Below are 13,703 nucleotides of genomic sequence, written 5' to 3' on the forward strand. Positions count from 1 at the left end.
ATATTCGTCACCCGACGTACATCCAATTGTGTTTAAACAGGGGTTTGTTTTCAGGAAAGTGCATAAGGGCTGTAGCCTTACACATGCAACCATTTCCCCCCTATTTCGCTCAAACCATTAAACATAGACCTCAGCACAATCATTTTATTAGATGTAAGCCGTGAAAGTCATAAATCAGCATAATTTTAAACCAAAACCATGGTGACAAAAATGCAAACTTTTTATTGAGAATGTGCTTTGAAAGTGTTCCTCATTATTGGATAAGTACAGCTATTATCCATTTCGGAACAATGAAGCAAGTTAGCAGCTCTTTCTTTTTCGAAATTAAGAGCCTGGATAAACTTCTGTATAATATAAAACACAGCCAAGCAGTTTTCATGGGCTTAGAAAGCAACCCTTTAAGATGAACTCGAGTCAATTGTCCATTTGTTCAGATTTGCTTACACTTTATTTAAAATATGTGTTCACTATGGAGGTTGTGGGGGGGGGGTGGGTATCGGCGGAAACTTCAACTCTGTAAATCAACACGTGGCGTTTCCTTTGCTCCACTCCACCCCCACTCCGTCTTCTTCTAGAGTCCGTTTGGCTGTTTGAAATTGACCAGACTCTGTGGCAGCTTCAAGGAGCTAAAGTATTTCTGTTTGAAATTATTGTTTTTAAGCTGAATGAAACGGACTGTTCCGTCTGCTAAATTGGCGTGTCAACAGGCATATATGCCTGGGAAGATAAAATAGCTAAAAAGGAAAGGTTTAACTCCACGATACCAAATCAGAGCGCATCTGATCGCAGTTGGTGAGATTGGTTTTTTGTGTGTGTTTGTGTGTGTTTGTGTGTGTGTGTGTGTGTGTGTGTGTGTGAGTGAGAGAGAGAGAGAGAGAGAGAGAGAGAGAGGTTTATATTCTCAGGATGAAGAACGAGAGAGTAAGTGGCAGACGGAGATCCCAGCAACCCATCGCATAATCGACTGGCATATAAAAAGCGTTTTTTGTCACCCACCACATCACGTGTCGTTCCACAACCGTGCTTCCAATTCGTTAATATTTTCAGAACATTTCAACTTTGTTGTTGTTATTGTTATTGTTTTGCTCCAGTGTCTCACAATCCATCACCATCTTTATTTAAGTCAGAGGGGTTTGTTTGTTTGTGTATTTGTTTCTTAATTTTGGATACAAAGCTTTGTGGCAATTATCTCTGAGCTTCTCGAAAGTGAGTTGTTGTTCATCTTTCCGGTCTATAAACTCGCAGACCAGCCTAAATTCTCCGCAATTCATTTTCAAGGGCAAATATTCCGCTAATATTTCCTGCTCCCGCAGTGTGTCATTCCCGCAGCTCTTACAAATTTGCCAAGGGATTTACAGCAACCCGACAAAAGTAAAGGTATGTCCAAGGCCCCACAAGGAGTCGACCCGGCAAAGGAGGGGAGGGATCCAGACTGAAGTTAGAGGCTGCCATTCTAAAGGTACTTACTGAACATAGTGGAATCTGTTCACCTGGCCAGTGCGCGAAATGGCTTCGGAAGCAGCAACGTCGAACTTAGTGTGATTTACTTCAGAGCAGTATTTAGGATCAGGCTAAGCTTTTGACAAGGATGATACCGGCTCTCTTTACACCTCGCTTCCTCCGGGTCTACACATCTAGCAGCATGAGGTGGTGAGATGGCAGAGCCCTGCTGTGCCAAAACGCACTGTGCCATTTTAGCATGGGGGGGTCGGGGAGTCACACTTCTTAAACAACCCCCTGAATGAAAAACAGTAGGAGGAGGGCTAGCTTGCTCGCTTATCACAGCACACACCCCGTTCCCAAATCGCCTGCGCTTAGACTCTCCCTACCATTCTCATTCTGCAGCAGCTGTAGATAAGGACTTAAGGTCCAGTCCTATAGCTGCTCCCAAGCGAGGAAACCTCTTTGGACTCAACAGACAGGATTGCACTGTTAGGGTGTTTTAATGAAGACATGGGATTGGAACAAAACAAAAGTCAGCACCTCTATCCAGGAGCTAGTCTTTTCCTGGCTCTCCTATCCATCCATCATCCATCCATCCTTAGATTGCTGCCAGTGCCTCCTTGCCTGTTCCAGTCCTGCGGCCCGGAGAGTTCACAGCATTCCTCGCTTTCGGTGTTGGCTTTCAAAGGAACCGAGAGAGGCTTTCTCTTTCCAAAGCCTTCTCCTCCTCCTCCTCTCGCGAGCACTAATTGGGTGAGCAATTGACAGAAGTTAATAACAGCGCAAGAAAAATGTCTCCGAGCCGGTGGCCAAATGAGGAGTGCATTATGGCGAATTGATTTGGGGCGCTCGGGGGCCTGGCTTATTTAACAGCAAGCATTAAAGTATTAATATTTTAGATGGGATCCGAGTCTATATTTTTTATGTCGGGCAATTGACGGACATTAAACTTTAATGAAATGATCTGCTGGCCAGATTTAGAAGGCTTGTCAGCCCAAAGGAGCAGGGACCATTAGCACGCAAAAAAATAATAATGGGGAGGGGAGCGGTAGCACTTTCACTAACAGGTAAATAATTAAAAAGAAATGCTAGCCTACCAGGTCAGGGGGATTATTTAGAGCCGGGAGCCATTATCACGCAGGCACAAAACGCAATTCTTGGGGTGGGGCGCGCGCGTCGAGGTAGAAATAGGCGCGCAGAAACGCGCTTACGCAGGCGCGCAAACTTAACGGCAGAGCCGCGTCTTGGAGCGAGGTTTGTTTGGGGAAGCTCAGCAGACAGGAATTAATTCCGAGTGCCTGCAGAATGCCAGAACACGCAAAGCCATTGCTCTTCCTCCCACCTCCTCCCTTAACAGCAGGTAGCGGAAACAACAATTAGTTCCAAGAGTCACGTTTATATCGCGCTGTCAGCCTCCAATTATTATGAAGATTATCTATTTGCTGGAAGATCCTGAGACGCAATCGGCAAGTGTGGGAAAGGGAACGTTTGTGTTTCTGTTGGAGAAAGAAAAAAATGAAAAATATATATGGCTGGATTTTATATATACGGTTCGAATTTGCATTTATGGATCTGTTTAGTAGTTCAGTTACAGAAATAGCCAAAGTTAATGTATGATCCAGATTCTGAAGCAACATCCTTGGAAGTTAGGTCCCTTTGAACTTAATTCGTAGGAATCAAAGGAGTTTAAAAGGTGGTAGGCAATGGACTTTAAAGGGCAGGTCGAATTCTTCGCTGGTTGATGAGATGTGTTGCTATTACATTGATAAGCACAGTTGTTTTTTAAAAAACTGCAACTGCAGAGTTGTTAATGGGTCTGATGGAATTAATCGATTAATCATTAGGGTAATCGAGTCACACGTTGATCTTATAGAGTGTGAACTCTAAATCAGATTTTAATAAGTACCAGTCGTGCTTCGCAAAAGCCTACTGAGCGCATCTTAGAGAACGAACACCACCCGTCTCTTCATTTAAACAAAGTCTTTATAATTGTTTATCCTTTGGGGTGGGTGTGTTTTTACACTTCACATCTTATTCTTTATCAAAATATTCTCGGTGTATTAAGTGCACCGATTTAAAGCAACTTTAATGCAGTGACTAACAATTTTAAATTAACTGACAGCTCTGATTAGTCATAGCAGAAGCGGAGAAAATCAAAAATTTACAGTTAGTCAGATCTTTACTTTGACTCAACCGCCTAGGCAGAAAATTGTATTTTTATTTTTAAGCTGAAAGGGAATTCCAAATATGTTCAAAAAAGGCCCACGACCCATTATGGTGTGACCATGTAGCTGTTTGCAGTCCATTTGGGAAGGACTAGAAAATACTGGAAATTCAAATTATTTATCCTGGTAGATCTGTACAGGTTTTTTTTTTAAAAGGGAAATAAATAAATAAACCAAACTCTTCAGTTTGTAATAGTGCTTCGATTCCCAGTTGCTTGCGGGACCCCCAAATTTTGTCCCCCAGGCTATATAGAATAACAGGCCTTCACCAGATGGTCTCTTTGCTTTCCCGATGCTAAGTGATGGAGAGACGATATTATTGGGAAAAGAGCATCTGTTCAGGCACACACCCTCCCCTGCCTCTCACTTGGGAAACGTGGCCTCGCCTCTCGCGCGGAGCCGGAGCTCTCCTCTGAGCGCTCTCAAGTATCCCGAGGAAACCCCAGCCCAGGCTTCCCAAGTGCCAAATAAATATTTGCGAGGACGTTTTCGTTCCGTGTCACTTCCAATTTATAAGAAGCGTCCCCACAACCGCAGCCGCTCCTTGCTGACCTTTCCCACTCCAAGTCACCCTAGGGCTAGATTTCTCCACTGGCGACGAGTAAGAAAACAGAGTGGATCTAAAAATAATTTTATTTTCTTCCCCCTACTCCCACCCTCCACTCCCGTTTTGCTTTGCCATTTGAACGTTTTCCATTTGGGCCAGCTGTGTTTTTCAAAGTAGGAAATGGAATAAAACAACAGCCGTTGGAATACACGGGAAAATGTACACGCGTGAGCACGCGCACCCGCGCACACCTCAAATGCAAAAGCGTCCACTGCTGAATTCTTACGCGCCAGGTGTATATGCTGAAAGGCAGGTGCTTTCAAAAGCTGCGAGAATTTGAGGGTGAAGCCTGGCCCAAACCAAGCCTTATCTGCTTCTCACACAGTGAGAAGTTCTTTTTATTGTTTGCACAGAAATCTGTATTTCTCATTCATTTACAGCCATTTAATTTCTACTCGCTGGCACACACTCAGTCATCCACACGCAAGGCCACAAGCCCTGTTTATCCCGAGATTGTCAGCAAACATGTGTGTGAGAATGAGAGAGACCTTCGAGGGCTTTCTCATTAATGAAAACCGAGCATCTGAATGCCTCTGTACTTGGAGCTAATCCTTAGGAACTCCTCAAACTAGTCAGGACTCTTTTTTCCAGGACACGTCCTCCTTTTCATGGGTGGGGTCGTCAAAGCGATCCATAGCTAAAAGCTAAAAGTCGTCAAATGTGTCCTCTTTTTTGGTCTTTGAAATATGGCAACCCTACGTATCTGACATAATAACAGAAGAAGAGCCCTGCCAGGGCCCCATTCCAGCATTCAAATCTGAACCTACTGAACATCTACTTCAGAAAAGTGTCACTGGTTTCTATTTGAAGCAATGCGAAAACGCGACCTCCTCGTGCCAAACCAGACAGGCTGACACGCAGCTCCCTCCCTCCCCGCGCCTCTCAGAGGCTATATCCTGTTGTCCCTTCCCCTCCCAAGAGAAAGGGCCCTGATCCCCCCTCTTCTGGCCAGCAGGATCTTCCCCTTCCCTTCCTTCCTGCAGCGCCTTGTCTGTAGGCGATCGGGTTTCCCCCGCCGCACCCGCCCTACCTGCCTCAAGTTCTTGACTTCTGAACTCTTTAGGGAACCTGCTGGCGCCAGCTCCATCATCCAAAGTCCTTGTGGTTTGGGAGAGCTGAAGCACTCGGGGGTTAGGGAGGAAGGAGCGGATGACTGCTTCAAGGGGGTCCCTCCCTCCCTCCCCCAAGGGTTTAATTGCACTCCCGGAGGCTACTGGTGGGGAATCTGGCTCCCCCCCCCCCCCGCTCTGCCTTGTTGTGTAATGGGAGGCTGATCCCTAGAAAGGTGGATAAATATACACTTCACCTCCCTCAAAAAAGTGCAACCCAGTGACAAGGAAGCATCCAATAGGCAGCCTGCTTCAAAGCTTAGTTTCCCTTGGGTGGGAGGGTGGTTCAGGCTAGTCCTCTCATACTTTCTCCCTCGATATTGGTAATGGGGAAATGAAGGTAATGGCGTGCTTTATATGCCCAGCTGTCCTTTGTCAACAACAATTGGTTGCTGTTTTTTGGTGTTGAATATATGCTATATGGTAATTTATGGACCTAATTATAGGTACCTAAAGCCAATTGCTCATAACAGTCCATGCAGAACGTAGGCACCCTGTATATAGAATATGTACAGGGTGCTTGTATACAAAGGGACGCGGGTGGCGCTGCAGGTTAAACCACATAGCCTAGGACTTGCCGATCAGAAGGTCGGCAGTTTGAATCCCCGCAAAGGGGTAATCTTCCTTTGCTCGGTCCCTGCTCCTGCCAACCTAGCAGTTCGGAAGCACGTCAAAGTGCAAGTAGATAAATAGGTACCGCTCTGGCGGGAAGGTAAACAGCGTTTCCGTGCACTGCTCTGGTTTGCCAGAAGCGGCTTAGTCATGTTGGCCATATGACCCAGAAGCTGTATGCCGGCTCCCTCGGCCAATAAAGCAAGATGAGCGCCGTAACCCCAGAGTCGGCCACGACTGGACCTAATGGTCAGGGGTCCCTTTACCTTTTAAAGCCAATTGCACATAACAGTCCATGCAGAATGTAGGCACCCTGTATATAGAAATGAGCAAACCAATGATATTTTAGGGAGCAGGCTTGCATCACAGGAGGCTTGCATCATTACTTACATCATAGGAGCCTACACAACACAAAACACTGTTGCTGTATGTAGGTTTTATTTTATTTGTTTTTTATCTTATATTTTGGAAATGTATGTCCAGCTTTCTTGAGGGCCCCCAAGAGAGTGGGGCCCTAAGCTATATCTTGTTTAGCTTATACGTAAATCCAGCACTGTGTGTGCATGTTCTCATGCGAGGCACTTTAGTGAAGTTCAGTTTCTGGTGCACTTTGAAATGGGTTTCTATTGGTCACTTTTTTCATGTGGATTTTTATTGTTTGGGGCATTTTTATGGAAAGCCTAGAGTCTCAACATACTAAAGAAATGGATACACTGCATTTTGAATTAGCATTCTTGGCTATTCATAACCCTGATATACTGGGCAAACAAAGACCTCCATCACCACTTGCTCAGGCAAGGACAGGTGTACTTGCTTTGTCTAGCCATGGAGGAGGAGGAGTTTGGATTTGATATCCCACTTTATCACTACCCTAAGGAATCTCAAAGCTGCTAACAATCTCCTTTCCCTTCCTCCCCCACAACAAACACTCTGTGAGGTGAGTGGGGCTGAGAGACTTCAGAGAAGTGTGACTAGCCCAAGGTCACCCAGCAGCTGCATGTGGAGGAGCGGAGACGCGAACCCAGTTCACCAGATTACAAGACTACCGCTCTTAACCACTACACCATGCTAGCTGGTTAGTTAGTGGCCAGGGACCCCTGCAGGACAATTTTTGAGTCTTATTTACTTTTTAAGGATATTTTTTAGCCCACCCTTCATCATCATAATAGATCTCAGATCAAGGTGCAGCACACACATTAAAAATACACTGAATAAATGAAATCAGCTGAAAACAATCAAAAGTATAAATCAATGTAAGGGCACCTTGAAAGAATTCATTGAAATGAAAAATGCTGCTTAAAGGTGCAAGGTGGCCTACTCACTCTCGGTCATACTCTAAAATACTCTAGATGCCTGAGCAGCAGGTGGGTCTTTACATGCTGCTGAAATGACAGAAGTGTCAGCAACCAGGTGTGTTTCCAAAGGGAGAGCATGCCACAAGCAAGGTCCCTCCTTTGTACAGAACACCCCTTTCTGTGTCATTGTATAGTGTGTGTCATCCCAGCAGTGTAAAAGAGTCTCGATCCATTTCTGGTCCCCTGTAGTTATGTTATCACTGGGATGGGTACATTCAAGATGTATATCTGAATAAGATTCCACTTCAAAGTATGTGAGGAGGGACCGCACCCAAATTCAAAGGCACGTCCAGCTTACTTTCAATGGGATGTGCGTTCCCCTTCTTCTCCACCTTGTCTATTGTATGCATCTGGGGGGTGGAGAGACTTGCTGGAACAATGCAGATGCCATCCCTCTTCTCTCTAATATCCATCCGCCTTGTGAACAGTTTCTTAGGTACAAAAAACAAACAAACCAACCAACCAACCAGGAAATGGAAGTACATATCATGGGGAGCTAATAATTGTATTACTTAATACAGATGTGTTGCTTTCAAGTGTTCAGAGCACTTCACATCCATTATTTAGTTGCAATCCTTACAACAACCCTGTAAGATGACAGTGTTTATTATCTTCTATACTGCAGATAGGCCTGAGGCAGAGAGAGAGAGAGCAACTTGCCTATGGTTCATGGATGATGCAAAATTCAACCTCCTGAGTTGTACTTGGTGTCTCCTACCTGTTATTACTGTACAAAAGCATACTGCTCACAAATAGGCTTAGCACTTCATAGATTGCAGTACAAGGTGATAGTAGCATTGACTTATTTCTCCAACTCTAGAAGTTTTGGACTACAGTTTGAACCGTCTCTTATAATTAGCCATGCTGGTGGCGGCTGATGGGAGTTGAAGTCCAAAACATCCAGAGAGCATCACGTTGGCAAATACTGCTTTACAGGGTTCTTATGAAGATTACAATGAATAATGCACGTGAAGCACTTTAAATATCTGAAAGTATTGTCCCAATGGTAAGTATTATTATAACATTTTAATAATCCCATGCACACTTACCTGGGGGTAAGTTCCATTTAGCATGCTTAGAAATATCCTACATGGCTGCAAACATGTTTGTCCATTGAACACAAGGGGACTAACCTCTGAGTAAATCCTGCTTTGGGTTGCTCTGCTCAGCATGGTTTCAATGCTCAGTTTGTTATTTAAAGCATTTTAAGAACTCCACTCTTTGGCAAAAAGTGTCCCAGAACAACTTACTGATCAATAAAAAAGGCAGTCCCTGTCCTCAGGTTTATTATTTATTTTATTTATTAAAATTGTATAAAGTCCTTCATTTGAAAATTACAAAAGGTTAAAGAGATTCAGCTGGGGGGGGGGCGGGTTGAGAGCAAACTTCAGCATCAGTTTTTACAGTGGCCAGCTGGGATGCAAAGAGCTCCGGTAGCCTGATGGAATCGATGCTGTTGGCTGACAGATGAAGGAGAAAAACCATGAGCAGCTGGTCTCAGCAAAGTGGGAGGAATAGACCAGCTTCCCTTTTCTCCCTCTGATGCATCATCATCATCATTCCTGAGTTTGTCAGCCACTTGTGATCTCCAAATGGGAGGAAAAGTGGGATAAAAGGTGGGCATCAGAGCATGTACCAGCTTATTGGCTTCCTGGCTCTTGAGCTGGCCCTGGTTCTGACCAGATTTGGGCAGACTTGAAACTCTTGTACATGACAAACATGTGAAGGTTGCAAGTTCACATCTGCATTAAGGTGTTTATACAGAGATCCTCGTATCTTTTCCTTCCCCCTTCTGCTTTTGTATTGTTAAGCTGAATATAATTCTTTAGGCCCATGATATAACTAGAGATCAGCTGACGGTGGAACTCCGAAACCCATTGAGTGCGCTTTTGGAATGAGGGCTTGGGATTCAGTCACTCCGATCACGGAAGGAAAACTAACATGATTGTTGACAACTTTATGCCAATGTGATTGACCTGCCCTAATAACACAATTGTTTCGTTTTGAGTACAGAGCTCTTTAGATTGGCTCAGAACCAAACAGCATACTGATTGGTTTATAATGGCTACACTTCCAGCAGATCATTTACGTATTATTATTTATACTGTATCTTCGGATTTGGGGTACAGGAAGAGGATGTTGTTTACAATGTTTCTTAGGGCCAAAATAGATGTTCCATGCAGCACCATTAAATAAAAAAAGAACAATAAAAATAGCCTATGGAGGATTATTTAACCCTTCCAAAACGTTGTCTTAAAACTCAAAACCCCACCTCAAAGCTGCTGATCACCACACAAAGAAAAAGATACAACTGAATGCACCACATCTCCCCCCCCCCCCCGCCCCCACACCACAAATAAGGAAAAGCAACTTACGGAAGGAACATTTTTAAATAGAAAAGTATCTGGAAGGGAAAGGGTTAAGTAGCCCCTCCCCAGCTGCTTCACCACTGAAATCCTCAGCCTCCAGAGGCTGCTTTGCTGCCCAATAAAAATAAGAATCTGCTTATAAGTTGCCTTTCCTCATAGGAGCTCAAGACAGCATGCATTATGTATACAGTATACATTATGTTTTATGTATACAAAATATACCTGTTGCATAAGTTGCCCTGCCTGTGCTGATTGGTGGTTATTGTTTCACCAATGAATCATAACGGAGAACAAAGAAATAAAATAATCATAATTGCAATGAAACAAACAAAAACAGAATAGCAGCAATATCTAACATGTATCATACTACTGAGGAGGTAGAAAATTGACTCAAGTGTCACAAGCTGCCACGGCAAATCCTTGTCACTGCAAATAAGGTCACTGTAATACACTGTTTGTTTCTTTATTTATATTTATTTTAAAATTTATATCCCACTTTTTGCTATGTAAGTCCCAAAGCTGCTGAGAATAAAATATACAATAAAACATTATTTAAGTTTCAATTTTTTTTAAAAAAATCAAGAATTTAAAATCCTATTTATATAAATATATGTATTTACAAAATGGAGGACATTTGAGAAACATTCAAGGTGCAAAGGCCTCCTGAAATAATATAGATATGATATGGTGTGTGTCTGTCTAACTTCATAAGTAAGGGAAAGGGACATTGTATGATTTTTAAAAATACTATACAGTCCTTTGAGCTTCCTTTGGGGTTTTGTTTATAGTGCTGTACTTGTGTAATTTGCACATCAAAAAATTTAAGGAGAACTAACTGTGTGATCCTATCTATGTCTGCTTCAGTCAGAAATAAGCCCCCCTGAGTTTAATGGGACATTCCCAAGTCTGAATGCTTAGGATTGCAGAATTAAGTATTTATTCCAACTGTTCTGCTGGTGTTTCATGGCTAAGCTGTTTATTTTTAGCAAGCGACATGGGAAGAGGGGATTTAAGCAACCATTAAAAGTCCAGCTATGGCTCTATCTGTGCAAATTGATGCTGGCACAATGCTTGCTGAAGTTCATCTCCAAAGCCTCGTCCATTCCCACCCTGCTAAGCCTGGCTGTATCTGAAGTCTCTTTAATAACCATATACACCTGTTGATAACAGCAGTGAGTGGTTGTCAAAGTTCCCCTCTGCCTGTCCATAAAAATAGCTGTGATGGATAACTGGATTTCTCTGGCGGTAGGCTGGGGAATACTATGTAAAGCTTCACGCTGGCAGATCACTGGTACAAATTCAAACCCAGCATAACTTGAGAGCTATTATGGCTGAGATGGGGATTTGTGATTCTTCTTATGAGTGCCTTGTGACCATTCCAAGGCCTAGCAGGATGGTCTAGGACCTAGGTTAACTCTTTTGGAAGAATGATATTATTACAGAAATGCAGGTCCAAGTTAATAGCCAAGGGGACTGACATTGGACAGTGCCCTGAACAGCTGAGCAAAGCAACCAGGGACTGTACACACAACATTTTATTTTAAAATCAATGGAGACTGTGTGCTTGGTTTTTTCCCTATGTTGTCCACACACAGTCTAGATCTATTGCATATGTTTTACTCCTGAAAAGTGCTTCTTGAGAAACTGGTTATAGTTGAAAAAACAAAAGCTAATTGCAGATTGATTCTGAATTGCCCTGCAGAGTTATAAATAATTGGAATAAATATACAAACAAACACACAAACAAATAAATGAGTAATTTCAGTTCAATTTGATTTGATTTAGTGGCGGTCATTTTCTCTGTATTTCACAGTTTTATGATGTTTTAATTATTTTATTGCTCCACATCAAAATATGTTAATGAGATTATTATAATTGTTATTAATTGCACTTATTAGTAGTTTTTCTTTACAAAATGTAATCAAAAGTGACTTCCAAGTACAGTAGTACAAATATGAAAACCCAATCAATTTTTTTTTTTTTTAAAAAAACCCCACATTGATCCATATAAAAGGCAGGTTTAACACATTCTACCCACTAAATATATACAACCTTCCAAATTAGGGCCAAAGGCAATTTATAAATACTTGTATAATGAAGTAAATATAATTCAAGGAGAAGGCAATGTTTTCTGGTTTAGACATATGGTGATCCTAACAAAGTTAATATAGTGGTAGCATTATACTATGCTGCCAATCTGATTCAGCTACGCTATTACATCACTAAAGGCAAATGAAGTTAATTCCATCCAAGAGGCGATCATTCTGGAACAGCCAGAAGAAGAAACCATAAAGGGAGGGGATCTTCTTGATTTTTCTAACAATGTTCACTAAACACAGGGAGTACTTTTGGCTCAGCTGCACAAAGATCTACAATTCCCAGTACTTCCTGGCAGAGGGAATGACTATTAAACCAGTTTGGGCTAGTTGTGTGGATGAGCTCCAGTTGGTTTTGCCTGCCTGCGCTGTTGTGACCAACCTTCCCCTTGACATAGATTACACTGTCTTTGTTCTTGCCATTACAACTTCCCATCAGATTAATCACACAGTTGATTTTGCACCATTCAACATTAAAAATATATATGTTAAATTAAGTCTTGTTTAACTTGCTTAATCTGGAGGTGATCCAACCAGTGAGCAGAGTCCCCATTAACTTCAAGGAGATTTAACAGCACAATATAAATATAGCTATACAAGGGGATTAATATGCATTAAACATCATCCTGATTATTACTTCTTGTTGGCTTTCCCTACTACTACCACTTAGTCCTTTCCCAGTCAATTGAAAATGTCTTTGAATAGGGATAGAAGGCAGCACAGCAGAGGAATGGGAGGAGGAGTGAGGTTAAGAAGGGCCCTGTTAGATCAGACCAAAGGTCCAACATCCTGTTCTCCAGCTGGCCACTGGCATAACAGGATGCTGGATTAGATGATCTTATCCACCTGCACTCATCTTAAATACTCAGCCTTCCACCTCATCCTAAGATTTTACTGTAGCTCCCTATCATGTTCTGCATCCATCCACATCTAGCTTTTAACCATTGCTTTTAAAACTCTCCAGGGACGCGGGTGGCGCTGTGGGTTAAACCACAGAGCTTAGGACTTGCCAATCAGAAGGTTGGCGGTTCGAATCCCCGCATAGGGGTGAGCTCCCATTGCTCGGTCCCAGCTCCTGCCAACCTAGCAGTTCAAAAGTACGTCAAAGTGCAAGTAGATAAATAGGTACCGCTCTGGTGGGAAGGTAAACGGCATTTCCGTGTGCTGCTCTGGTTCACCAGAAGCGGCTTAGTCAGGCTGGCCACATGACCCAGAAGCTGTACGCCGGCTCCCTCAGCCAATAAAGCGAGATGATCGCCGCAACCCCAGAGTCGGTCAGGACTGGACCTAATGGTCAGGGGTCCCTTTTTACCTTTAAAACTCTCCACCTCTTTAGCTTTGAATAGCCCCCCCCCCCTTGGCTTCCCCATTTCACAAGTTGCTCCCTTGTTTGGCAGCTTACTGATAGCCCCTCATCCCTCTCTAACATCTGACTCCCATTCCTCTGCCACTCACCCTATTTATTAAGTTGTTTCCACTCCCTCATTTCAGCTTATCCTCGGCTTTCACTTATTTATAGCAAATATTTCCACTTCCCTTACCTCCAGCTTGGCCTGCCCCATCCCTTCCCTCTGATTCATCCATCTTGATCTTCTTGCGTAAATAGTTAGATCTTTGTGCAAGGACTATATCACTTGTTATTGTTGTTTAGTCGATTAGTCGTGTCCGACTCTTTGTGACCCCGTGGACCAGAGCACGCCAGGCACCTCTGTCTTCCACTGCCTCCCGCAGTTTGGTCAAACTCATGCTGGTAGCTTCGAGAACACTATCCAACCATCTCATCCTCTGTCGTCCCCTTCTCCTTGTGCCCTTTCAGTGAGCACTCAGGGCTGATTTCCTTAAGAATGGAGAGGTTTTATCTTCTTGCAGTCCATGGGACTCTCAAGA

General features: G+C 43.2%; 1 long non-coding RNA gene across 1 annotated transcript; it reads right to left on the reverse strand.

The window, feature by feature from the left end:
- Window positions 1–4,688: 4,688 nt before the first annotated feature.
- Window positions 4,689–9,992, reverse strand: LOC310678187. Its single transcript, XR_014511681.1, has 3 exons — window positions 9,943–9,992; window positions 7,650–7,782; window positions 4,689–4,912 (listed from the first exon to the last, which is right to left on the reverse strand). It is a non-coding gene; the product is annotated as an uncharacterized lncRNA (long non-coding RNA).
- Window positions 9,993–13,703: the final 3,711 nt, after the last annotated feature.

This window comes from Podarcis tiliguerta (genome assembly GCF_965153285.1).
Source record: "Podarcis tiliguerta genome assembly, chromosome: 5".
NCBI lineage: Eukaryota > Metazoa > Chordata > Lepidosauria > Squamata > Lacertidae > Podarcis > Podarcis tiliguerta.